Genomic DNA, 26,484 nt, shown 5'->3' with positions numbered 1-26,484 from the left:
GCCCTCAGTAAAGTCTCTAATGATCTACTAACAGCTAAATCAACTGGTCATTACTCCATGCTAATTCTCTTGGATCTCTCTGCAGCATTCGACATTGTGGATCATCAGCTCCTCCTCACTATGCTCCGTTCCATTGGCCTCAAGGACACCATTCTCTCCTGGTTCTCCTCCTATCTTTCTGACCGCTCCTTTACTGTATCTTTTGCTGGCTCCTCCTCCTCTCATCTTCCCCTTGCTGTTAGGGTTCCTCAAGGATCAGTCCTAGGCCCCCTCCTCTTCTCTTTGCACACTCCCCCTATTGGTCAAACAATCAGTAGATTTGGTTTCCAGTACCATCTCTATGCTAATGACACACAATTATATGCTTCTTCTCCTGACATCACACCTGCCTTTCTAGAAAACACCAGTGATTGTCTAAACGCTGTGTCTAACATCATGTCCTCACTATATCTGAAACTGAACCTGTCAAAGACTGAACTCCTTGTGTTTCCTCCTGCTACTAATGTACCTATACCAGACATTGCCATTTCCGTGTGTGGTTCCACTATTACTCCCCAGCAACATGCCTGCTGTCTTGGAGTCATACTTGACTCCGAGCTTTCCTTTGTCCCCCACATACGATCACTGGCTCGCTCTTGTTATCTGCACCTCAAAAACATTTCTAGAATTCGACCTTTTCTTACTTTTGACTCTGCAAAAACTCTTACTGTTTCTCTTATTCATTCTCGTCTTGACTATTGTAACTCTCTTCTAATCGGTCTCCCTCATACCAAACTCTCCCCTCTCCAATCTGTCTTGAATGCTGCTAGGATCATATTCCTCACCAATCGTTACACCAATGCCTCTACCTTGTGCCAGTCATTACACTAGCTACCCATACACTCCAGAATCCAGTACAAACTTATTACCCTCACCCACAAAGCTCTTCATGGCTCAGCACCACCCTGCATCTCCTCTCTTGTTTCAGTATACCATCCTACCCGCACCCTCCATTCTGCTGATGACCTGAGGTTAGCATCCACAGTAATCAGAACCTCCCACTCCCGTCTCCAAGTCTATACACGTGCTGCGCCAATTCTTTGGAATGCACTTCCCAGGTCAATATGATTAGTCCCCAAATCCCCACAATTTTAAGCGTGCCCTGAAAACTCATTTATTCAGACTGGCCTACCACCTCAACACATTAACCTAATCTATCCCTGCGTGGCACAGCCAAAAGTTTTTACCATAACCAGGTTCCCTGCATCATGTTCCCACATGCTTTATGCATCCATTAACCCTCTGTGTCTGTACTGTTACACACTTAACATTATGGCTGGTCCATACAATCAGGGCAACTGTTACCACCCACCTTTCGTGTCTCCCTTTTTTTCCTCATAGATTGTAAGCTTGCGAGCAGGGCCCTCATTCCTCTTGGTATCTGTTATGGTCTATGTGATTATTGTTATGCTGTAATGTCTATTGTCATGAAAATAAAGAAAACTCTTTCAATGAGAAGGTGTGTCCAAACTTTTGGTCTGTACTGTATATGTATTCATGTGTGTGTTATATAGCATAAATACAGTATGAGAAGCTTGACATGTGATGATTTATTCAAGAATATAACTGCCTTAAGGATCTAAATAAGGATATATTTAACATACAGTATAGAATTAAAATTAAATCTCAAGGGGACAAAACAAAGGAAATTAAATCAGAATGATAATAAACTCTAATTATACTAATGAGTAAGATATCGTTATGATTTAGGAATTAATATTCCCTAATGGAATAAAGCATTGATGTATGGGAAACCCATTAATAATGCACTGCAAGAAGAAATTAAAGAAGTGAACATTACACACTTTATGTGATGAAGTAACAAGGAAAAGGGTAATGCTTGTTATTTATTTCACCTGACAATATAAAGTGAAACTGACTATCAGACCTTTTATTGGCATTAGATTTGTCTGTGAGTATAGTAATATATGGAAAAGATAGGGTTACCCTTTATTCTGCTATGATAGGATCTCCAAACCTGTGGGTCTGCAACTCTGGTAACATTTCTTAGATTACAACAACTACAGGCAATAAATTGAAATTAGGCAAATAAAGATTATTTATTGTGATTATGAAAGTTCTAAATTTTCTACTTTGCTTTTACAATAATGTCTAACATTTTTGTGGAAACATTGATATCTAGTGTTGCACATGCACAGTGTGTACACAGAGTTTTTCTAGAATTTTTTGGAGCAAAAACTTTCCAAATCCTCCTCAAAATCTCAAAACTGTCTCCGAATTTCCAAGCTATACATTTTGGTTCTTTTTCTGAAAAGGAGAAATGGTCAAAATTAAAAAAACAGTGCTTTCAGACCTCAAATAATGCAAAGAAAACAAGTTCATAATCATTTACAAACAACAATACTAATATTTTAACTCAGGAAGAGTTCAGAAATCAATATTTTGTGGAATAACCATGATTTTTAAAAACAGCTTTCATGTGTCTTGACATGTTTGCCACCAGTCTTTCACACTGCTTCTGGCGCAAAAATGTAAGCAGTTCTTCTTTGTTTGATGGCTTGTGACTATCCATCATCCTCTTAATTACAATCTAGAGGTTTTCAATGGGGTTCAGATCTGGAGAATGAGCTGCCCATGACAGGGATTTCACGTGGTGGTCTCTTAATCTTTGCCAGAGCTGTATAAAGTATGTTAGGAAATTCACTTAAAATAACCTTTATTGGATATATGATATGGAACAAACTAGTGTTGGGTGTATCGATTCACCTGAGTCTAGTCCATCGCCAGTTGAGTCTCTGCTCACTGGAGGGGAGGCTTGTGAATCTTGCATCTTCTGGGATCCCCGGTGCGGCTTTTCATTAGCTGGGCTAGCGCAACGTCATTATTTAAGCATGACACACAAACGACGTTGCACCAGCCCGAATAATTAATAGGGATCCCAGAAAGTAAGAGATTCAGCAGCCAAGGACCACTAAACTGGCCGATGGTCTGGAGTCTCGCCAATCAAGCTGCCCAACTCTACTAGAAACCTTTTAATGATGTGAACAAAGGTTATATGTTCTAAAACCATCGGACTAGGGACATGTTATTCGAAGTGCCAATGGAGCTCATGTCCTGAGTTTTCCTCTCTTCATTCTTTTGGACTTGTAATGATAAATCACATCCTTGTGCATTTTTTTTGTTTGCCACTTTTTTGCTATTTCATTCAAAAAAGCCATATTTTTAGTTTTCATTATTTTGCTATCATATATAAACGGGATATAAAAGTTATAACTTGAAACTGAAAAAGAAGGCACCAATATTTTCCTTATCTTTTCTACCCTACATTCTATCCCGGACTTTATCCCACAAACCTGCATTCACAGTAGAAAAATAAAACCTGAGAGAGTTAGAAAGACAACAAGCACAATATAAACATTCAATACTTATCATTTCCACTTATCATAACGAATGTTTGTTGTTCGTTTGCTATCATTTTATGCTTACGTTTTCTAAAAATAAACCATTACTTAAAATTCAAAAAGAAGTTGTCTCTTCTCGATTTCTGGGGACTTGTCGATCACTAGAGGTCCATACGCTCAAAGCCCGCACAATCCTACAAATGTGGTTCTAAAAACTAACTGGCTATGGAACTCTGATTACTGGTTACCCCTATGGATCTGTGAAAAACACAGTGTGAATCGAGACATGGTGGATAGTGATGAGTGATTAGGTGTTATCAGAGCAAGCTCATGTGCTAACCGACCGTCTTCGGCGTGCTCGAAAAACATGTTCAATTCGACAGCCGCAAGAAACGCAGGAATTGCCTGTTTCACTTAAACTTTGCCTTCAAATAAAGTAAACATTTAAAATTGCCCAAAAATAAAATAAGCATAAATGATTAATAGTTAATAAAACAGTGTATCGACTATGTAGCCAAATTCAATAACAACTGTTGCTGCTTTAAACACTCTATGCAGAATAAGCGGATGGCACTAAACAGCTTAGCTGCAAATATTATGGAATGTCTGAGGTATAATTTCCCCTGCGGTTGTGTTAGGCGTATAAAATTCATAATTCTGATTTGTGGCAGGTAGTTATTACCTAACCATCACAGGTGGGGATATGCAAATACTATTCTGATAAGGCAGAACAAGTGAACAGCTTTTATTTTGGCGTTCAGTTATTAATAAGATTCTCCTACTCTGGAGCCATTTAATTAATTAGATGTGCAGATGAAATATAAGTTGTTTTGTACGTTCCACAAATCAGATTAGCTAAAGCTGAAAATGAATTGAGGCTTGCAAGAGATGTCAAAAGAAATAATAAAGGATTTTGGGGATATGTCAAAAGTAAAAGAAAAGTCAAAGATGCTATAGGATTTTTACAGGATGAAAATGATGAAATGGTAAGACAGGATGTTGAGAAGGCTGAACTTTTAAATTCCTATTTTGCATCTGTTTTCTCTCAGAAAGGAAATGTAACATCAACTGTTATTCACTGTCCTGTTAAGGGAATAGAAGAATCCAGGATATCTATAAACAGAAAGATAGTGAGGAAACACTTAGCTAACCTAAATGAATTCAAGTCTCCAGGTCCAGATGAATTACACCCCAGAGTACTGAAGGAGATAGCAGAAGAAATTTTTGAACCCCTCTCCATAATCTTTGAAAATTCTTGGAGAACAGGAGAAGTGCCAGAAGACTGGAGAAGAGCAAATGTTGTTCCTATCTTCAAAAAGGGGAAGAAGGTGGACCCAGGCAACTATAGGCCGGTGAGTCTGACTTCTATACCAGGAAAGATCTTTGAACAAATTATTAAACAACATGTATGTCAATACCTGGATAAGAATGAAGTGATTAAACAGAGTCAGCATGGGTTTGTAACTAATAAGTCATGTCAGACTAACTTAATTTCCTTCTATGATGGTATCACTGATTGGGTGGATCAAGGAAATGCTGTAGATATAGTATATCTTGACTTCAGCAAAGCATTTGACAAAGTCTCTCATGCAATCCTTATTGAAAAAATGACTAAGTATGGAATGGACAAGGCAACTGTTAGGTGGATTCATAACTGGCTTAGTGATCGGACCCAAAGAGTGGTCGTAAATGGCTGCACAACCAGTTGGAAGAATGTCTCAAGTGGGGTACCACAGGGCTCTGTCCTGGGCCCTGTATTGTTCAACATCTTTATCAACGATTTAGATGAAGGAATTGAGGGTAAACTGATTAAATTTGCTGATGACACAAAGCTAGGAGGGATAGCTAATACTAGAGAAGAGAGAGAGAGGATTCAAAAAGATTTAAATAAACTGGAGAAGTGGGCAGCAACTAACAGAATGGTTTTTAACAGGGAGAAATGCAAAGTACTACATCTGGGCAATAAAAATGAAAAAAGCAAATATAGAATGGGAGGAATAGGGCTAAGTGACAGCACATGTGAAAAAGACTTGGGTATACTAATAGATCACAGACTGAATATGAGTCAACAGTGTGATGCAGCAGCAAAAAAGGCAAATGCAATTCTAGGATGTATTAACAGAAGCATACAGTCTAGATCACGTGAAGTCATTATTTCCCTCTACTTCTCTTTGGTCAGACCTCATCTGGAATATTGTGTCCAGTTTTGGGCACCACATTTTAAAAAAGACATCAACAAACTGGAGCAAGTTCAGAAAAGAGCGACCAGAATGGTGACCGGTCTGCATACCCTGTCTTATGAGGAAAGGTTGCAGGATTTGGGAATGTTTAGTTTGCAAAAGAGAAGACTGAGAGGAGACTTAATAGCTGTCTACAAATATCTAAAGGGCTGTCACATTGTAGAAGGATCAACTTTATTCTCATTTGCACAAGGAAAGACTAGAAGCAATGGGATGAAACTGAATGGGAGGAGACACAGATTAGATATTAGAAAAAAGTTTTTGACAGTTAGAGTGATCAATGAGTGGAACAGGCTGCCACGAGAAGTGGTGAGTTCTCCTTCAATGGAAGTCTTCAAACAGAGGCTGGACAGACATCTGACTGGGATGATTTAGCGAATCCTGCTTTGAGCAGGGGGTTGGACCAGATGGCCCAGGAGGTCCCTTCCAACTCTACGATTCTATGATTCTATCCTATTTTCAATGGGATGGAACAAGAGGATGGATAAATGAATTTACTCCAGATTGATAAGTTACTTTACACTGGGCAGATAGCTTTTTTTGTCATTTCCACCTTTGTCCTATCTCCTGTTATTAACTTTTGCATGTCTACAAAAAAAAATTGAGCCTTCATATGCGTCTGTTCCTTCTTTGTTTTTATATCTCGAAATGTTATTTTTCGGTTAGTAGCAGGCGAAAAGTTAACTCACTTCTGTAATGTTTTCATTTCATGATAAGATTCTTACACCAGCAATTCTGAAATCTAATTTGAAAATTCTAAAATACAACTTACCGCTCATTGTTAAAACAGTCACATGATAATGAAGTCGAGATTCAGAAGGTCAAATATTATCGCAAGAAGAATTGTGAGAGTTGGCTAAAAAATGTAAAGAGTAGATGAATAGCGTGATATTATATCACTTGGTTACAGAAACATTTCTCTGCTACATAAGAGAGTACCAGTACTTTAAGGGTATGTGCACATTGTGTCTATTTGCAGCAGATTGTTCTGCTCCAATAGCCAGAGTAATGGCAAGGAAAAAAGCGTAAAATATAAGCATTTTGTACGCGTTTTTGCATGCATTTTTTATGCTTTTTTATGCGTTTTTATTTTTCACATTACTTTGATTAGGTGAAAATGTAAAATATACGGTAGCTATTGTGCACTACCAATTGTTAGAAAGCACCAAATACTTCCAAATACTTTACTATTTTACTCTGTTATAGAACATGTTTATTTTCCGAGTTCCTTTCAATACTGAAAACGAAACAATTATGCATAAAGTCTAATGTCTCAATGGTAAGCGAGGGCGGATTGTTCTGAACTTGTTGAACTATTTAAAATGCCCCCAGTGAATTCTGCAAAATGTTATTGACTAGAGATGAGCGACTTTGCCTTTTTTCGGGTCGAGTCGGGTTTCATGAAACCCGACTTTCTCAAAAGTCGGGTCTAACGAAATCGGCCGATTATCGTGAAAAGTCGAAGGCCGACTGAAACACGAAACCCAATGCAAGTCAATGGGGAAGCAAAGTCGGCAGGGAGTGGAGGACAGGAAACACACCTACAGTGCCCATTTGAATGGCAAAAACATCAATTTTTATTACTGAAGCTTGTCAACCTCAATTTACTTCATAATAATAGTTACGCACTGAAAACTGGGGGTTATTTGGCTAAAGTTGTGGGGGGGTAGGGCTGGCTCCAGGTTTTCATGTGCCCTGGGCCAAAGCGCGCCCCTTTAACACATACCACAACTCATGATGCTCCGATACGGCAGAGAAATAGCGGTATAGTACAATGAAAAATACTTCCCTTTTTACATCTCATGACTGATATCCATTTTAAATTCTCCAATAGCTCCAAAAACGGACAGTATATAACTCCATACAGTATTATGGGCACCGCATAGTGCGCTATACAGAGTAATGAGGCCCATATATTTCTCCATACAGAATCATTGGTCCCATATAATGTTTGAAACAGTATATGATGAGCTCCACATAATGCTACAGTATATGTTGGTCCCCATGGATGAAGCTCCACTGTCTTATGGGCCCAAATAATGCTCCTTATATAATGGGCCCCATTTCTAAAGCTCTAGTGTATAATGGGCCCTGTAAATGCTGCTCCAGTGTCTGATGTCCACCTTTGGAATGCTCCAGTGTATGGTGGGCCCCATATATCATTCCCCAGAGTATAGTGCTCCCCAAAAATTGCTGTCCCAACATTGAAACCAATTAAATAAGTCTCCTCGCTAGGGAATCCCTGTACTAGTCTGGACTCCTCGTCGTCCCCATCTTCCATCTCACTGCACTTGGCTATTTAGGCAGAGGGCGTACAAACGTGATGTCATTGCGCTCTCTGATCAGAATATCTCTGTCAGGACACGCGGAAGACATCATGGCGGTGGAGCAGAGAGAGGTAAGTATTTCAACTTTGCAAACGATGTGATCTGGAGCAAGCAGGGGGGGCCCACTCATTGGCGACGGCACTGGCACAGTGCCCTTCATAGTACGGCGGTGTGTGGCGGTGTCCTGACGGCGGGTGGGCCCTCCCACCGGCAGAGACACTTTTGCGTACTATGAGGGGCCCTGTGCCAGTGCCATTGCCCATGAGTATGCCCACCCCACCTGCTCAAGGAACCTGCACTTTCATCTGCACCTTCCTCTTTGTCACCGTGTAATGTGGTATAGTATGCGGGAAGGGGAACCTGAGTTTCCTCAGGGTCAGATTTTGGCTGTGTAGAGTGTGAGGGGAATGTAGTGGTCTGGGTCATTGTACCAGCAGAATCATCTAGCAGTGGCTGGGCATCAGTGCACTTGTGGCGTCCTCAGGAATACGGTCGCCATAGTGGCATTACCTTCCTCCTAGGGAGTGTGATGTCATGCTTGGGAGCAACGAAGGATCTCTCTAGCAGTTAAACCAACACACAACATATTTCAAACTCCAGGCCAGCAGGGAGACCTCTGAATCTGACTGCTGAGGAGCTGCTCTCTGTGGTCGGGAGGAGGTAAGTTAGGGAAGGGGAAGTGTGTGGACGTGAGAAGGGGAGCTGGAGGATGAGCAGAGTTAAGGCTCACTCCTAGCTGGAGCGCATGGTCCAGATTCCGGTCTCCGAGTTTGTAGGGACACTGACGTTCCTGCAGCAGAAACCGGAGGAAGTAGCAGCTGTAAATGCTCTGTACCCAACTAAGGCTCGGAGGCCCCAGCATCGACGTGTGGGAGCCAGAAGAAAAAGGCTATGGCTGCCTGCCATACGAGAAAGTTCCAAAAGAGAGTCAACAGGGGGATCTTCATTGAACTCAGCACTGCGAGTACTTCAGATTAGCGCTAGAACGGAGGCCACACTACCTATCTGCAGAGAGAGAATTCAAAATTGGCTTCCAGGCTGACCAACTCCTTCTCCATCTGTAATCTGGGTCCTGGACGGCACTTACCAAGTACAGGTAAAGGAACTGCACGACTGTGTCTGTCATCTTTCTCCTGCGCCTGGCGCACGGCTCTGCTACATCCTGCACTGCACACTATCTACCAACTCTTTCATCTGCCCTGCGACTATCGCCCTACCTGGGCAGGGCTTCTACATCTTAGCTGCACCACAACATCTGTCCCAGAGAAGCGACACTGCAGCGCTGGTCAATCTAATCAGAAACCACTGGTGGCATCATGTATCATTCACCTATAAACGTAATTCACCCCTTTGCATGGACGCCCAGGGCCACGGAACGGGTCACCACCACCGTGAAACATCCCCGTGAGACTCCGGACTGGTACCGATTAACCCCACTGCCCTGGCTGGCCACCCACACTCCATGTCAGATTCATCTTGGACTTGGGAATTCACGATTTGACTTGATAACCCAGGCATGGTATGATAGAAAGAGCTACATGGACTAATGTGAAGTGTGGCCTCCTGCATCATTCACTTTTGGTGAGGGTGAAGGACACAAGGAAAGGGGTTCTTCCTGACCAGGAGCCAGCACTTGATGACTCAGTGCTTGCATTTTTGAAACTTCAGAAGAGGAGGGCATATTTGCTGGAGTCTGTTTCGGCAATGTAAGCCAAAACCAGTTCCTCATGCTCCGGCTTTAAAAAGCGGTTAACCTACTCACAGAAAAGGTAGCCTTCCAGGCGTTCCAAAGCCAGACCACGACACAGGCTCAACACCTCCTGCCTTAGCTGCTATTGTGCTTTCACCACTACCAGCAGATGCACCACCACCATCAGCACCAGCTGGCCCCCCCACGCCCACGTCTGCGGCCTCTTACACCAAACTTCAAAATTTTGCAGAAAATAGACCCAAAATAACATCAGATATATGGCGCTGTATCAGCAGCGTACAGCTCTAGTCAAAGGATAATTGTCAATCTCCCTATATATTCCATCTGTCACACAGAGAAGCTCACAGACTCAGTATGGATTAGACAAGAATATAAAAATTAGACAAAGTGTACAGTATCATCAGATAGCCGGTATATATAGTATAGTTTAAACATTCTAAATCTCCATAGATATTTGAGGAGGCACACACAGACACTCTCAGGCTCAGTATTGGATTACAGCACAATCTAAAAAACCGTAAAACGGTAATGGATCTCTAGAGTACAGCTGTACACAGTGTAGGTGTCATTGTTGTCAATCTCAGTATTTATTTCCACAGTCAGAAAATAACTCTCACTTGGTCAGTTTGGATTAGACCAGAATATAACAAGCAGTAAATGGGTAATGTATTACAAGCGTAGAGCTGTATACAGTGTTGGGGTAATTTTTAAATGTACATCTAAATTGCAGGAGTAACCCATAGACACTCACACACTCAGGATGGATCACACCACAATATAACAAGAAAATCCGCAAGAAATAATCACACATGTGGGACAATGTTACAGGTGTCAATGATACACTTAGTGTTGGTTGGAGGAGGACTTCCTGGCATAAAGGGTACAGTATCAACAGATACCAGGTATATATAGCATACTTTAAACATTAACAATGTACTTCGATATATCAGGAGTTGTGTTGAGCCACCCCGCTAGTGTTTTGGTTCGTCGCACAGGAGGCAAGTTCGTCGAATGTTCGTCGAACGTTCGAAGAACACTGTCGAACCCCATTGAAAACAATGGCAGGCAAACACAAACACATACAGACACATAGAAAACAATTAAAAAACACCTTTAAAGGTGACCCAAAGCAGACAAAATGCTCAGAAGACAAAAATAACATATGGAAAAGGGCAACTACATTTAGAAAAGAGGTGGAGGAGTAAAAGGAGGAGGTGGAGGAGACACAGATATAGGCTTGTCATGCCCTTATGAAGTCCAGAAAGGCTAGACTAAAAATAGAAATACAAACCAAAAAAAAAAAAAATTCTGAAATCGAACACGATCATATACCGTCGGACTTCCCACCAATAAATTATGCCAACTGCAGATTTGGCGGCGTTATTCCCACGAACCTCCAAACAGCGTCCATGAAGGCAAAGTGTTGGGTTTCCGGGGGCTGTATGATTGCAAAGCTGAACCTTAAAGGAATGTGCACAAGGGCACCACCAGGAGTGGCGCCTGTGGCTTAATTGGATTCCACCCGGGAAACCACAACCATACAAGCTACAGAAATGATGGACAGATTTCAAGCTTTGTCGATTCTTTGTGTGGTGTGGTATGTCCGTTTGTAGTTGTGCTAGCGATTTCTCAGCTTTATTCCATTAATGACCGAGACTCCGGCATGCCCCAGCGGTACGCGTCAAGCTTACTAGAGGGATACGCGAGGCTCTGGCACGTGAGATCGAATAATAACTGGTCTATCATGCCCTTACATGTCCGGGGCTGAATGCACGCTACACTGAAAGGACCAGCTTTTGTCGCTTACAGGTGCTGATAACCCGCTGAACACCGTTAGTGATGGGGATCTGGGACTCCAAATATTCCCCACTAAAGATGATTTCCCAGTAAGTGCAGGCAACTGCAATTATGGAATTAGGTCTAACCGGCATTCCTGAAAAAATGAAAAAATTACGTGTCCAAACCACAGGTGCTGTAGCTTGCTTAACAGGTCGGCAGCTGTTCTCAGGCCCAGTATGGATTTGACCAGATTGTACAAAGTTGAGAAAGGGTACATTATCACTGGATAGCAGGTATATATAGCATAGTTTAAACATTAAAAACCTAGGTCTATAGATCAGGAGGCAGGCTCAGACGGTCTCAGGCCCAGTACGGATTAGACGTGATTGGACAAAGGTGAGAAAGGGTAACGTATCACTGGATTACAGGTATGTATAGCATAGTTTACACATTAAAAACCTATGTCTATGGATCAGGAGGCAGGCTCAGACGGTCTCAGGCCCAGTATGGATTAGACGTGATTGGACAAAGGTGAGAAAGGGTAACGTATCACCGGATTACAGGTATGTATAGCATAGTTTACACATTAAAAACCTATGTCTATAGATCAGGAGGCAGGCTCAGACGGTCTCAGGCCCAGTATGGATTAGACATGATTGGACAAAGGTGAGAAAGGGTAATGTATCACCGGATTACAGGTATGTATAGCATAGTTTACACATTAAAAACCTATGTCTATAGATCAGGAGGCAGGCTCAGACGGTCTCAGGCCCAGTATGGATTTGACCAGATAGTACAAAGTTGAGAAAGGGTACATTATCACAGGATAGCAGGTATATATAGCATAGTTTAAACATTTAAAATCTCCGTGTTCTCAGTATGGATTAGACAACAATCTAAAAAGTAGAAAAAAGGAAATGTATTTGAAGCGTACACCAGTATACACTTTTGGTGGTATTTTTAAATCTTCATATATATTTCTGTCTCAGTAAGACTGTCCATCCTCTCCGCAATAGGAAATGAGATGCATACAATTACTGACATAAAGTCTAGTGAATGCAGAAATCTAGGAATTAAGAATCACGGGAAAAACTTCCGTCACAATTCTCAGAGGCGACGTTGACCCTCAATTAATTTGTGTGTGGAGACAACGAAAACATTTCTTTGTGAAGAAAGTGTTGCTGTATCGCAGTACCGTTGATCCCATCAGCGTTACTCATCTCCATCAAATTTTTATCACAGGGAGAGATGTAAACATGGTGCTCACTGCCTATTATGATCTGTCACGTAACTTTGGAGTGCAAAAGACTGAAGCCACAGGCCGTAGGCAATTCTATGGGATTGGCATGAGAGGGCACATTTAAAAATGTGCGCCGGAATGTCACACGTCTGTGAGTAGGAAAACTGTGAAAGCTGATGATAAACCCCCACTGTATGTCACTGTGAGTCAATGTCCATAAGAAATGGAAACCATTGATCATCTGAAGCTAGAGCCCGGCCAGCGGGACAGGGCATAGCTACGTCTTAACCATCATCTATCAGTTCAACAAATTTGTAGTGGCAGTCCCAGTAAAGGATTTGACAGCCCAGATTACACAGTGGAGGAGCAGGGAGAGGTAAACATTGCAAATGCTGTGGCCCTGCCCAAGCAAGGGGGGCACACTCGTGGGCATCGGTACTGGCACTGGGCCCCTCATAGTACGGCGGTGTGTCTGACGGCAGGTGTGCACCCCCACCGTCAGAGACACTTGATTGCACTATGAGGGACCCTGTGCCAGTGCCCGCACACAAGAGTCGGCCTACCCACCTGTCCAGGGCAACGGCACTAGCACGGTTGCGTGCGCTAGGTGGTGACCCCGGCCATGGGGAGGAGGCAGCCCAGTTAGGGAGGTTTACAAAATGGCATATGTTGATGTGGGCATTCAGCTGCTGCTAAAGGCTTAATTGGTCAAGTCCGAGGAAGAGGAGGACAAAAGCAAGCCATTTTTCTGGCAACCTATGTGTCATCAGGGTAAGGTGGGACAAAATCCTTGGAAACCCATGCATGGTTCATTTTAATGAAGGTTAGATCATCCACATTTTCGGTCGACAGACAGGTCCTTTTTTCTGTCAGGATTGATCCAGCTGCACTGAAGACTCTTTCCGACAGCACACTTGCAGCTGGGCAAGCGAGCTCCTGTAAGGCATATTGTGCCAATTCAGGCCAGGTGTCCAGTTTAGCGGCCCAATAGTCAAATGGGAATGACTTGTGAGGGAGAACATTGATATGGGATGAGAAGTAGTTTGTAACCATAGTTGACAACTGCTGTCTCCTGTCACTTTCAATCGATGCAATATTACCAGTCGTGTGAGCGGGACTTGAAAAATTAGTCCACAACATGGTCATGAAACCCCTGTCTCCAATGCCACTTCTGCTGTGTGCACCACAAACACCTCTTCCAAGGTGCCCCTGGCCCCTACAGCTCGTGTGAGAACCATCACCACTGCTGTGTGCTGGGAATGCCTCAACCAACCGGTTTACCAGAGTTGCTTGCTTGTTAGCCAATATTAGGTCAAGGTTCTCCTGTGGCATTATGTTATGGAATTTGCCTTTATAGCGTGGATCCAGGATGCTGGCCAACCAGTAGTCATCATCGTTCATCATTTTGGCAATGCGGGGGTCCCTTTTTAGGATCTGCAAGGCATAATCTGACATGTGGGCCAATGTTCCCGGTGTCAATGATGCACTGCGAGTGCTGGGTGGAGGAGCACTTTCTGGCAAATCCACATCCCTCCAGTCACGCACAAACCCTGTACCTGACCTTGCCACGCCAAAATTTTCTCTAGCCCCAGGAGAAGCATCCTCCTCCCATAAATAATCATCCCCATCATCATCCTCCTCCTCCTCTTCTTCCTCCACCTCGTCCACGAGACTTCCCTGACCAGACAGTGGCTGACTGTCATCAAGGCTTCCTTCCTCCTCTTCCTCCTCGGCTGCAGACGCCTGCTCCTTAATGTGCGTCAAAGTTTGCATGAGCAGACGCATAAGTGGGATGCTCATGCTTATGATAACATCGTCTGCGCTTACCAGCCATGTGCATTCCTCAAAACACTGAAAGACTTTACAGTTGTCTTTCAGCTTCGACCACTGCACACCTGTCAACTCCATGTCTGCCCTCAAAGTGCCTGCCCGTGTATCCTCCCACAAATGCATTACGACCTGCCTCTGTTCGCACAGCCGCTCAACCATGTGCAGGGTGGAGTTCCACCTTGTTGCAACGTCGATAATTAGGCGGTGCTTGGGAAGGTGGAGCAATCGCTGCAGCTTCTGCATACGACTGGAGTGTACCGGCGACCGGCGTATGTGCGAGCACAGTCTTCGAACCTTATGGAGCAGGACTGTTAACTCCAGATAATTATTGAGGAAGCACTGCACCACCAGGTTCAAGGTGTGAGCCAGGCAAGGTATGTGTGTGAGTTTTGAAAGGGCTATGGCTGCCACAAAATTCCGGCCGTTATCGCTAACTACCTTGCCTGCCTCAAGATGTAGAATGCCCAGCCATGACTCAGTTTGTCGCTGAAAATAGTCGGCCAGTACCTCCGCGGTGTGTCTGTCGCCCAAACACATCATCTTCAACACAGCCTGCTGACGCTTTCCACTAGCTGATCAATAGGGGGACACCTCGTGTGCAACACTGGCAGTTGCGGATGGAGTGCTCGTGCGACTGCGCTCTGTGGACGAGCTTTCGCTTCAGGAGGAGGAGGAGGGTCGAACGCCTACAGCCAACTGTTTCCTATACCGTGGGCTAGGCAGCACTGTCCCACCACAGCTGTCCCCTGTGGACCCTGCATCAACCACATTAACCCAGTGCGCAGTGATGGACACGTAATGGCCCTGGCCATGCCTACTGGACCATGCATCAGTTGTGAGGTGCACCTTTCCACTCACTGATTGCTTGAGTGCATGAACAATGCGGTCTTTCACATGAAGGTGGAGGGCTGGGATGGCTTTGTGAGAAAAGAAGTGGCGACTGGGTAGGTCATAGCGTGGTACTGCGTAGGCCATGAGTTCGCGGAAAGCTGCGCTTTCAACCAAGCGATAGGGCATCATCTCTAACGAGATTAGTTTGGCAATGTGGGCGTTCAAACCCAGTGTACGCCGATGAGAGGATGAGTACTTTCTTGTCCTACTCATAGTCTCTGGTAGGGTGAGCTGGACTTGAGAGCTGCATATGGTGGAACTAGCGGTGGACATGGCGGACTGAGAGAGGGTTGATGATGGTGATGGAGTTAGTGTTCTTTATGATGGCCTAGATTCAGTCTTTCATTGATATAACATTGTGATTCCCTGACTGCTTTGGCTTTGCGACGACACCTCAACATTTGCTGCTGGTGGTGTGCTAACCGGTGGGCTTACAGTGGGGGAAACAATGTAGCGTTGCTGACTACCTTCTTTGGGAGCAGGTGTACATGTGGTATGTGAGGTTTGGTAATCCGTCCACGCTTGCAAGTGTATGGTGGTTAAATGTCTAAGCATGCAACTGGTATTCAAATTTCTCAGATTTTTCCCTCGGCTAAAGGTCTTTGCGCACTTCTTACAGATAACCTTTGCCTGATCATTAGATTTTGTTCAAAAAAGTTCCACACTGCACTCTTCCTACTATGGAAGACATTTTGAGGCCTTGCGCGCTGTGCTATTTTGACCGTCTGGCCAAGCTGTCCTGCAACTCTTTTGGTTTTTGTAACCCGTTTTTGGACTGCTCCGGGCCAGCCAGATAACAGCTGTTGCGATGTCGATGCCTGCTGCAGATGCTCCTCCTCCTCTTCTGAGCTATTGGCAGCGGCACCCTCTTCCCCAATGGATGCCAATCTGGGTCAACAACTGGGTCATCTACCACCTCCTCTTCAATGTCATGTGCACCTTCCTCTGTGTCACCGTGTATGGTGGTATAGTATGCGGGAGGGGGCAACTCAGTTTCATCAGGGTCAGATTCTGGCTCAGTTCACTGCGAGGACAATGTAGTGCTTTGAGTGAATGTACCAGCAGATAAATCTAGCAGTGGCTGTGCATCAGTACACTCCATGTCAGATTCATCTTGGCCTGGGTAATTCACGATTTGACTTGATAACCCAGGCATGGTATGTGAAAACAGCTCCATGGAGTAATCTGTAGTGTGGCCTGCCGCATCCTTCAATTTTGGTTGGGGTGAAGGACACAAGGAAAGGTGTGGTTCATGACCATGAGCCTCCAATGATGACTCAGTGCTTTTATTTTTTTAAAACTTCAGAAGAGGAGGCGATAGAGCTGGAGGCTGAATCAGCAATGTAAGCCAAAACTTGGTCCTGAAGCTCTGGCTTTAAAAGCGGTTTACCTATTCCCAGAAAAGGGAGCCTTCAAGACCTTGTGGAGCCAGATGATGACGCAGGCTCAACACCTCCTGCATTTGATGCTATTTTGCTTTTGCAAGTACCAGCAGATCCACCACCAACACCATGATTACCAGCTGCCAACCCCCGCCCACTTTCACGGACTCTTCCATCACACTTCCTCATTTTTGGGGAAAATGTACCCAAAATACCACCAACTATATGGTACTATAAAACAAGGTACAAGGTGTATATAGTAGTGGGGAGTGTTTGAATCTCTCTACAGACTTCAGGACACAGTTGTATTCTGTCAGGCCCTGTGTATATTACACCTCAAAGTAACAGGCTGATTCTGGATGGTGTAAAAAAGATGTATAGAGGACTGGGGAGAAATGGAATCTCTCTACAGACTTAAGGACACAGTTGTATTCTGTCAGGCCCTGTGTATTTTACACCTCAAAGTAACAGGCTGATTCTGGATGGTGTAAAAAAGGTTTATAGAGGACTGGGGAGAAATGGAATCTCTCTACAGACTTCAGGACACAGTTGGATTCTGTCAGGCCCTGTGCATTTTACACCTCAAAGTAACATGCTGATTCTGGATGGTGTAAAAGAAGTGTATAGAGGACTGGGGAGAAATGGAATCTCTCTACAAACTTCAGGACACAGTTGTATTCTGTCAGGCCCTGTGTATTTTACACCTCAAAGTAACAGGCTGATTCTGGATGGTGTAAAAAAGGTGTACAGAGGACTGGGGAGAAATGGAATCTCTCTATAGACTTCAGGACACAGTTGTATTCTGTCAGGCCCTGTGTATTTTACATCTCAAAGTAACAGGCTGATTCTGGATGGTGTAAAAAAGGTGTATAGAGGACTGGGGAGAAATGGAATATCTCTACAGACTTCAGGACACAGTTGTATTCTGTCAGGCCCTGTGTATTTTACACCTCAAAGTAAAAAAGGTTTATAGAGGACTGTGGAGAATTGGAATCTCTCTACAGACTTCAGGACACAATTGGATTCTGTCAGGCCCTGTGTATATTACACCTCAAAGTAACAGGCTGATTCTGGATGGTGTAAAAAAAGGTGTATAGAGGACTGGGGAGAAATGGAATCTCTCTACAGACTTCAGGACACAGTTGGATTCTGTCAGGCCCTGTGTATTTTACACCTCAAAATAACAGGCTGAGTCTGGATGGTGTAAAAAAGGTTAGTAGAGGACTGGGGAGAAATGGAATCTCTCTACAGACTTCAGGACACAGTTAGATTCTGTCAGGCCCTGTGTATTTTACACCTCAAAGTAACAGGTTGATTCTGGATGGTGTAAAAAAAGGTTTATAGAGGACTGGGGAGAAATGGAATCTCTCTACAGACTTCAGGACACAGTTGTATTCTGTCAGGCCCTGTGTATTTTACACCTCAAAGTAACAGGCTGATTCTGGATGGTGTAAAAAAGGTGTATAGAGGACTGGGGAAAAATGGAATCTCTCTACAGACTTAAGGACACAGTTGTATTCTGTCAGGCCCTGTGTATTTTACACCTCAAAGTAACAGGCTGATTCTGGATGGTGTAAAAAAGGTTTATAGAGGACTGGGGAGAAATGGATTCTCTCTACAGACTTCAGGACACAGTTGGATTCTGTCAGGCCCTGTGTATTTTACACCTCAAAGTAACAGGCTGATTCTGAATGGTGTAAAAAAGGTGTATAGAGGACTGGGTAGAAATGGAATCTCTCTACAGACTTCAGGACACAGTTGTATTCTGTCAGGCCCTGTGTATTTTACACCTCAAAGTAACAGGCTGATTCTGAATGGTGTAAAAGAGGTGTATAGAGGACTGGGGAGAAATGGAATCTCTCTACTGACTTCAGGATACAGTTGGATTCTGTCAGGCCCTGTGCATTTTACACCTCAAAGTAACAGGCTGATTCTGGATGGTGTAAAAAAGGTGTATAGAGGACTGGGGAGAAATGGAATTGAGTCGCCCTCCCAGGGCTGTGGGGTACTCGGTACTGGGCCGGTGTCAGGGGAATGTGTCACAGCAGCGGTGACCCGGTCTGTGGCCCTGGGCGCCCAAGTAATGGGGGAATGTAGTTAATGGAATGGAATAGATTGTGATGCCACCTGTGGTGTACGGCACGGGAGATGTTAAGCCGACGCTGCAGACAGATTCGCTGGGACTGATGGTAGGGTGCAGCAAAGATGTAATAGCTCCCCACAGGTGAAGCTTTAGTCCCAGGGCAGTGTAGATGTGGTTGGCACGGGGATGTAGCAGTGCCGGAAAGGTAGGAAGCAGACAAGACACAGCGGGGTGCAATTTCTGTACCTTTACTTGATAACAGCAGTCCAGGGTCCTGATTACAGATGGTAACGGAGCAGGCTAGCCTGGAAGCAACTCAGGGATTCTCTCTCAGCAGACGGGCTGTGCAGTCTCCTTCCTAACGCTTGTTTGAATGAAGCACTCCAGTACTAAGTTACTCTGAAGTTCCTCCTGTCAGATGTTCCGAAGAACCGTACTTGCACGGCAGACAGCTGTAGCCTCTCTTGGGGACTCCCTTCTCTGAGTCCTGGCTCTCTATCCAAGCTGCTGTTATGCCTCAAGTCTTAGATGGGAGTAGGGCATTTACAGCCTCCTACTCCTCTGGTATCTGCTGTAGGACCTTTAGTATCCGTACAGTCATGGAGACCAGGCTCCAGTTCGTGCGCTCTCAAGCTGAGGGAGCTCGCCTTCCGCAGCTCAACCTCCAGCTTCTTCCTACACGTCTGCACACTTCACCCTCCGCAGACTCACTGAGCCTACTTCCTCCTGGCCCTCAGAGAGCACTCCTCACCTCAATCTTGGTTCAGAGCTCCCCTTGCTGGCCCGGAGTGGAACTGTGTTGCATGTATGGATTTACTGCGAGAGAGACCCATCATTGCCTCCAAGCATGGCATTACCCTCCCCTGGAGGAAGGCAAAGCCACTGTGGCGACCATACTCATGGGGGCGTCACAGAATCTCTCTACAGACTTCAGGACACAGTAGTATTCTGTCAGGCCCTGTGTATTTTACACCTCAAAGTAACAGGCTGATTCTGGATGGTGTAAAAAGGGTGTACAGAGGACTGGGGAGAAATGGAATCTCTCTACAAACTTCAGGACACAGTTGTATTCTGTCAGGCCCTGTGTATTTTACACCTCAAAGTAACAGGCTGATTCTGGATGGTGTACAAAAGGTGTATAGAGGACTGGGGAGAAATTGAATCTCTCTACAGACTTCAGGACACAGTTGGATTCTGTCAGGCCCTGTGTATTTTACATCTCAAAGTAACAGGCTGATTCTGGATGGTCTAAAAAAGGTTTATAGAGGACTGAGGAGAAATGGAATCTCTCTACAGACTTCAGGACACAGTTGTATTCTGTCAGGCCCTGTGTATTTTACACCTCAAAGTAACAGGCTGATTCTGGATGGTGTAAAAGAGGTGTATAGAGGACTGGGGAGAAATGGAATCTCTCTACAGACTTCAGGACACAGTTAGATTCTGTCAGGCCCTGTGTATTTTACACCTCAAAGTAACAGGCTGATTCTGGATGGTGTAAAAGAGGTGTACAGAGGACTGGGGAGAAATGGAATCTCTCTATAGACTTCAGGACACAGTTGCATTCTGTCAGGCCCTGTGTATTTTACACCTCAAAGTAACAGGCTGATTCTGGATAGTGTAAAAAAGGTGTATAGAGGACTGTGGAGAAATGGAATCTCTCTACAGACTTCAGGACACAGTTGTATTCTGTCAGGCCCTGTGTATATTACACCGCAATGTAACAGGCAGAAATTGCCTAGTGTATGACAGACTATAAGGTGTATGTAGAATTGGGCAGAATTGGAATCTCCCTAGAGTGTAGGTCTGTAAGAACGGACAAACTCCTCGGCTTTTCCTTACAGAGTCACACACAGATAGCTTCAATTTGGCCGTGATAACAGCCAGTACATGGTACTGTGTGAGGAGCGCAAACGTACAACGCTGTACAGTTTGTGTATGTAAAATTGTCAAGCTCCGTGTTTTTGTATACGGACTGACACATGCTCTCTCTAGTTTTGAATGTAATCAAACAGCAAATATACGAAACTGTTTGAAAAATGGACAAAACTCTAAGGTGTAGGTCTGTAAGAACGGACAAACTCCTCAGCTTTTCCTTACAGAGTCACACACAGATTGTGAAGCGCCGTGTTTTTTAAACGGACTGACACACGCTGTCTCTCTCTAGTTTTGAATGTAATCAAACAGCAGATATATGAAACTGTTTGAAAAATGGACAAACCTCTAAGGTGTAGGTCTGTAAGAACGGACAAACTCCTTGGCTTTTCCTTACAGAGTCACACACAGATAGCTTCAATTTGGCCGTGATAACAGCCGGTACGCGGTACTGTGTGAGGAGCGCACACCGGTGTACGGTGTGTGAAAAAATTAACGCTCAGTACCTCACCAGGACAAAGCAATAAAATTTTGATTGATTTTAAAAAAGCAGTTTGAACACCAGTGTGCACACAGCAATGCAGGTAGCCTTAAAAGGCAGCCTAATCACCACCGGAGCTGTTGCACAAAAGCAAAAATCTTCACCTTTCACTGCACACTAACTACAGTGAAAAGCGCTATCAGAAGAAGCGCTTTTTTTTTCTTTTGGCCTTCCTAACGCTTTCCCTACAGAATCAGCAGCATCAGCTCTCCCTATTCTGAGATCAGCATAAGTAACATGGCGGTCGGCCTGCACGCCCTTTTATACCCCCTGTGATGCCACACAAAGCAAGCCAATCACTTGCATGCACTTCTCAAAGATGGTGGTGAACGCTGCCTATGTCATCACGTTGCCCACAGTGTCCGTTGTTCTTGATTGGCTGAAAAAGGGCGCTAAAGCATTCTTTGAAACGCGACTTTGGCGCGATGATCGCCGACCTCGTGTCCGACCTCACGCTAAGGTCGGGTTTCGTTTCATGAAACTCGACTTTGACGAAAGTCGGCGACTTTTGAATTTTTTCGACCCATTTCGCTCAATTTTATTATTGACTGCTTTATCCAAAGCCGACCACTTGGACATATTTGGCCATTATTGACTTAAGCTCATACACTTTAAAGAGTCAAAGGGCGTCTGCAAATTTTGAAGACGATTCTTCTAGTATGAGGTTCACTCTTTACAATAAGCCAAGTTAAACATTTTACATTCTTTATTTAGAGAGATGCAAAATTTAAAAAACAAAAATCAGTGGAATAAAAAAAATGCATTGAACTATTTGTTACTTTCTGCAAACTCTTTTTTCAAGAATAGCCAGCAATAAAGGCTGAATCACAAAATGTTTAATGTCCTTAATTACATGTGTCAACTAACACACTCAACTGCTATGTGTTTAATGGCAATTAAGAATAGTGACTTTATCCTTCAAATCAGGGTCGGACTGGTGCGCCTTGGGCCCACCAGGGGAAATGACTCTAGACACTACAGCTACCATATATGGTTTTATTATTTTTTGGCCTCTAGCACTAAAACCTGTGCCTTTTTGGCAAACTATACAGTGTGCAAAAGAAATGTAATGTGCACACAAAATAATTGTTAATGTTCCTCGGTCTGGGGCTCCATGCAAGATCTTGCCTCATGGGTAAGGATGATTCTGAGAAAGGTCAGAAATCAGCCCCGAACTACATGGGAGGACCGGGTCACTGAATTGAAGAGAGCTGGGACCACAGTCTCAAACATTACCGTTAGTAGTTAGTAACACACTATGCCGTCATGGTTTAAAATCCTGCAGGGTACGCAAGGTTGCTCTGCTCACGTCTGCACATGTCCAGGCCCGTTTGAAGTTCACCTGTAAGGAGGTGACCGAGGTCATCACATGCCTTCCCCCTCTTTGGAAACTGTTGACAAGAATTACGTGCGGCACCTTGTCATTTACCCATGTTAATGTATCATGTAATGTTCTTGTGTATGTATTTGATATGTACTGTCTATAAGCTTAGAGATAGGATAGAAGTTAGCATAGGATAATAGTGTGGCTAGATTAGTGGAGCACATTAGTGATAGGGAATAAGAGTCTTAAAGTAGATATAGCTAGTATAGGGGTTTTCCAGACTGGGAGGAGTCACAGAGTAGTGAAAGACAGAGTAGTGGAATATAGCAAAGACACTTCCTGGTTATAGAGCAGAGCCCGTACAGCCATGTCCCGGGCAAGGTGATGCAGCAGGGAACAAGGACAGTCTGACAGCAATGGGGATAAGGTTGCTAACGCAATAAGGGGCCACTGCCCCACCTCCTCCTTTCAGCTTCACCTACGTCTGCATGCGGCCTGCGTACCTATCTTTAACATTGGGTATGCAGGCCATGCGGATGTATGCGGATGTGTCCGCATGTTGTTTTGACGCTGCAGTGACCTGCGTCGAACGCAACAAGATGCATTTTGTTGCGATCGCCGCAGTGTCAAAGCGACGCATGCGGACGCATCTGAATACATCCGCATTGCCTGTGTACCCAATGTTAAAGATAGGTACGCAGGCCGCATGCAGATGTAGGCGAATCTGAATGGAGTAGGTGCAGCAGTGGGCGGAGCTTCACAGAGGAACTACACAGCCCTCTGCAGCTCTGACATCCGCAAATCTGAACCTAGCCTAAGAAGCATTTCAAGGTCCTGGAGTGGTCTAGCCAGTCTCCAAACCTAAATCCGATATAAAATCCTTGGAGGGAGCTGAAACTCAATGTTGCCCAGAGACAGCGCCGAAACCTGAAAGATCTGGAAAAGATCAGTATTGAGAAGTGGGCCAAAATCCCTGCTGCAGTGTGTGCAAACTTGGTCAAGAACTACAGTTAACATCTTTCCTCTCTAGTTGCAAACAAAGGTTTCTATATCAAATATGTAGGCTGGTTTCACACTTGCGTTTTTTTGCGCTGCTTTTTAGCGCAAAAAAAGCATGCGTTTTTTCCCCTATACTTTAACATGGGTGCATATGTGCGCATACATATGCGCACGTACGCGCTTGTATACACATGCGTTTTTTTGCAATGTGCGCTCGGGCGCACAAAATGCATCCTGTTGCATTTTTTGTGCGCCCGACTTGCCCCAAAAAAGCGCATGCGCACGCAATGCGTTTTTTTTACAGCAATACACCCATTAAAGTCTATGGGTGCGCATATGTGCGCATTGTAATGCGCATGTATGCGCAAAAAACGCATGCGTTTTCTTTTTAAAAATGCACTAAAACCCGCAAAAAAACACACACAAACGCATGATGCATTTTTTTCATGCATTTGTGTGCGCAAAAAACGCGCAGCAAAAGAACTCAAGTGTGAAAGTAGCCTAGCTTCTGTTTTTCTATTGTATCAAATACTTATTTCATACAATAAAATGCAAAATAATTGTGTAAAAGTCATGCAATATTTCTGGATTTTTTTAAGATTATGTCTCTCACAGTTGAAGTGTACTTACCATAAAAATTACAGACCTCTCCATTCTTTGTAGGTGGAGAAACTTGCAAATTTGGTAGTGTATCAAATACCTATTTACCCCACTGTATAATGCATTATATACAATGTTATGAGTCAGAGAGAAATTCTTCAAGTGTACAGGATTCTGTCAACACAGGATGACTGTTCAAACCAAGTAAAGGAGCTCGGGGCATCATGGCGGCCAATCATTTATATACACCTTCCCACGTGCTTTGTTTCCATCTATCGCTATTCTTCACTAGCTCTATGAAGCCAGAGCTGTCAATCAAATTAGATGGGGAGGTTGAGATTAACGAAAAACAAGCAGGTATATGTAAATTATTGGCCACACCATGAAGCACCGAGCGCCAGGTCTTCGTTTAAACAGAGTCCCTGTCACTTTGAGAAACGCTATTTATCTGCAGGTATGGGGTTTATCTGCAGGTAAATAGGTTTTAAAGCCTAGTTAGCCGACTTTATGGAAAAGCGGAAAAGCATTGGCTGCATGGGGAAAATTAAGTCTTATTCTCCTTGCCACCACTCGCTTCCTGTCATAGGGTTGGTGCAAGGAGGGAGACATTAGAGGCCCCCCTAACTACAAAGTGAGCGTGCTGTAATAATGTCCCGGCACCGTGATTGTGATATCGTTCAATGAGCCCAACCTCAGCCTGAGCTTCGTTGAATGACTAACATGGCAGCAAAACATGGCTACCCATCAGCAACCCACAATTGTGTCACAGAGTGCTGATGGGAGCTGGTGAGTGCAGACATTGGCCATCTAAATGCTACTGTTAGTGATTGACAAGGACATTCAAATACTTAAAACAGCAGCAATCAAGGCGAGCTCTGATTCCTCTGCTACAGGCAGACGCTGACTATATATCACATCCAATATCTGCCTGGCATGGCCACTCCATAAAAACACATCCCTAAAGTGATAGTTATTTCAAGGTTAGCCAATTTCACTTGTCTGTTCCTAAACATGGAAAGACAAATGGAATTCCTTAAATGTGAAAGAGCCTTTATAGATTTTGTAAATATGCCTGAACATATCAATGCTTTTACACAGTGCACTGTTACATACATGCATCTTACAAAAAAATATAATTACAGATACACAGACATATCTGCAGACATGCATACACACATCAGTACATAAATACATCACCTGAACCACCATCAGTACATGACACATCAATTGTAATGTCAGGTCAACCCCATATACCCTTTCATAGCATGAATCTACAACTCCCAGTATGTCCTTAAAAATTGAGAAACTGGGAGTTGTTGATTCCAGTCATCATCAGACTGCGGACCATACAGGAACCACCGTACTGATGAGACGCAGGCAGTATCACAAATAAACATTTACATCGAGGTATTTTACCTGCTACATCTTCACTGATTAAAGATATTCTCTTTCTTTTCATCTCTATCTTGTCCAGATGCCATGATGACTTATCTCAACCACAGCTTGTCTCTGCAGACTTCCATCTTCCCCGGTCTTCTGAGGCACACCCCGACACGATGTCCTTAAAAATAGCAGTGTCATTATAATTGAGGATAAACTTTCAAGCCAACCTCAAGTTTCCATTTGGTAACCACGTGGGCAACACCATAAATGGACTTCCTAGAGGAATGTTATACCAGTCCTACTCACAGAAATATAGTGTGGGGTGGCATAATTTACAGTAACTGGACCCCTCTAGTCTTTACTTCAGTTTTGGGAACAGGTCAACGTTACACTGAGGAATCAATCGTATAGCTAATTCTTCAAAAGGCGTCCCAGGAGCCGCTTTTCAGCACAACAACGTCAGGACACAAAGTCCTGTGATTTTCAGAATTTCATAACTTTTACTTCTTGTTGTTGCAAGAGAGACAAAGAGTATTCAGAATAGCAGCAAAGTGCTGGAGAGACAGACTTAGAGCTAAAGAAACATAAAAGGTACAGGAGAGGGGACAAACCATCCTCAGTGCTCAGCACAACAGCATTCATGTCACAGGCATTGTGTGCAAACTCCAATTCGCTGCTTGCACATCTACAGAAATCAGTAGGTTTTGTAGTCGAGATTTAGCAAGACTAGACGAACACGAATTTCAAGTTGTTACCCAGTGCATTCTTAGAATGTTGCTATAGCTCAGGCACATTTTCATAGATTTGCTTATTAATAAACCTATAAAAGGCAGCAGTAACATCAAGCTTCATGATAAGTTTGAAATAATGCACTGTACTTT

General features: G+C 43.8%; 1 long non-coding RNA gene across 1 annotated transcript; it reads right to left on the bottom strand.

Moving 5' to 3' along the window:
- Positions 1 to 1,944: 1,944 nt before the first annotated feature.
- On the bottom strand, positions 1,945 to 26,274 carry LOC141085704 (uncharacterized). Its single transcript, XR_012231379.1, has 3 exons — positions 25,910 to 26,274; positions 25,637 to 25,781; positions 1,945 to 2,307 (listed from the first exon to the last, which is right to left on the bottom strand). It is a non-coding gene; the product is annotated as an uncharacterized lncRNA (long non-coding RNA).
- Between the last annotated feature and the right edge of the window lie 210 nt (positions 26,275 to 26,484).

This window comes from Dendrobates tinctorius, unplaced genomic scaffold, assembly GCF_039654945.1.
Source record: "Dendrobates tinctorius isolate UK_male_01 unplaced genomic scaffold, ASM3965494v1 ptg000029l, whole genome shotgun sequence".
In the NCBI taxonomy this organism is placed as follows: domain Eukaryota; kingdom Metazoa; phylum Chordata; class Amphibia; order Anura; family Dendrobatidae; genus Dendrobates; species Dendrobates tinctorius.
The sequence above is the reverse complement of the archived record's forward strand: the minus strand, read 5'-3'. Positions and strand labels throughout refer to the sequence as shown.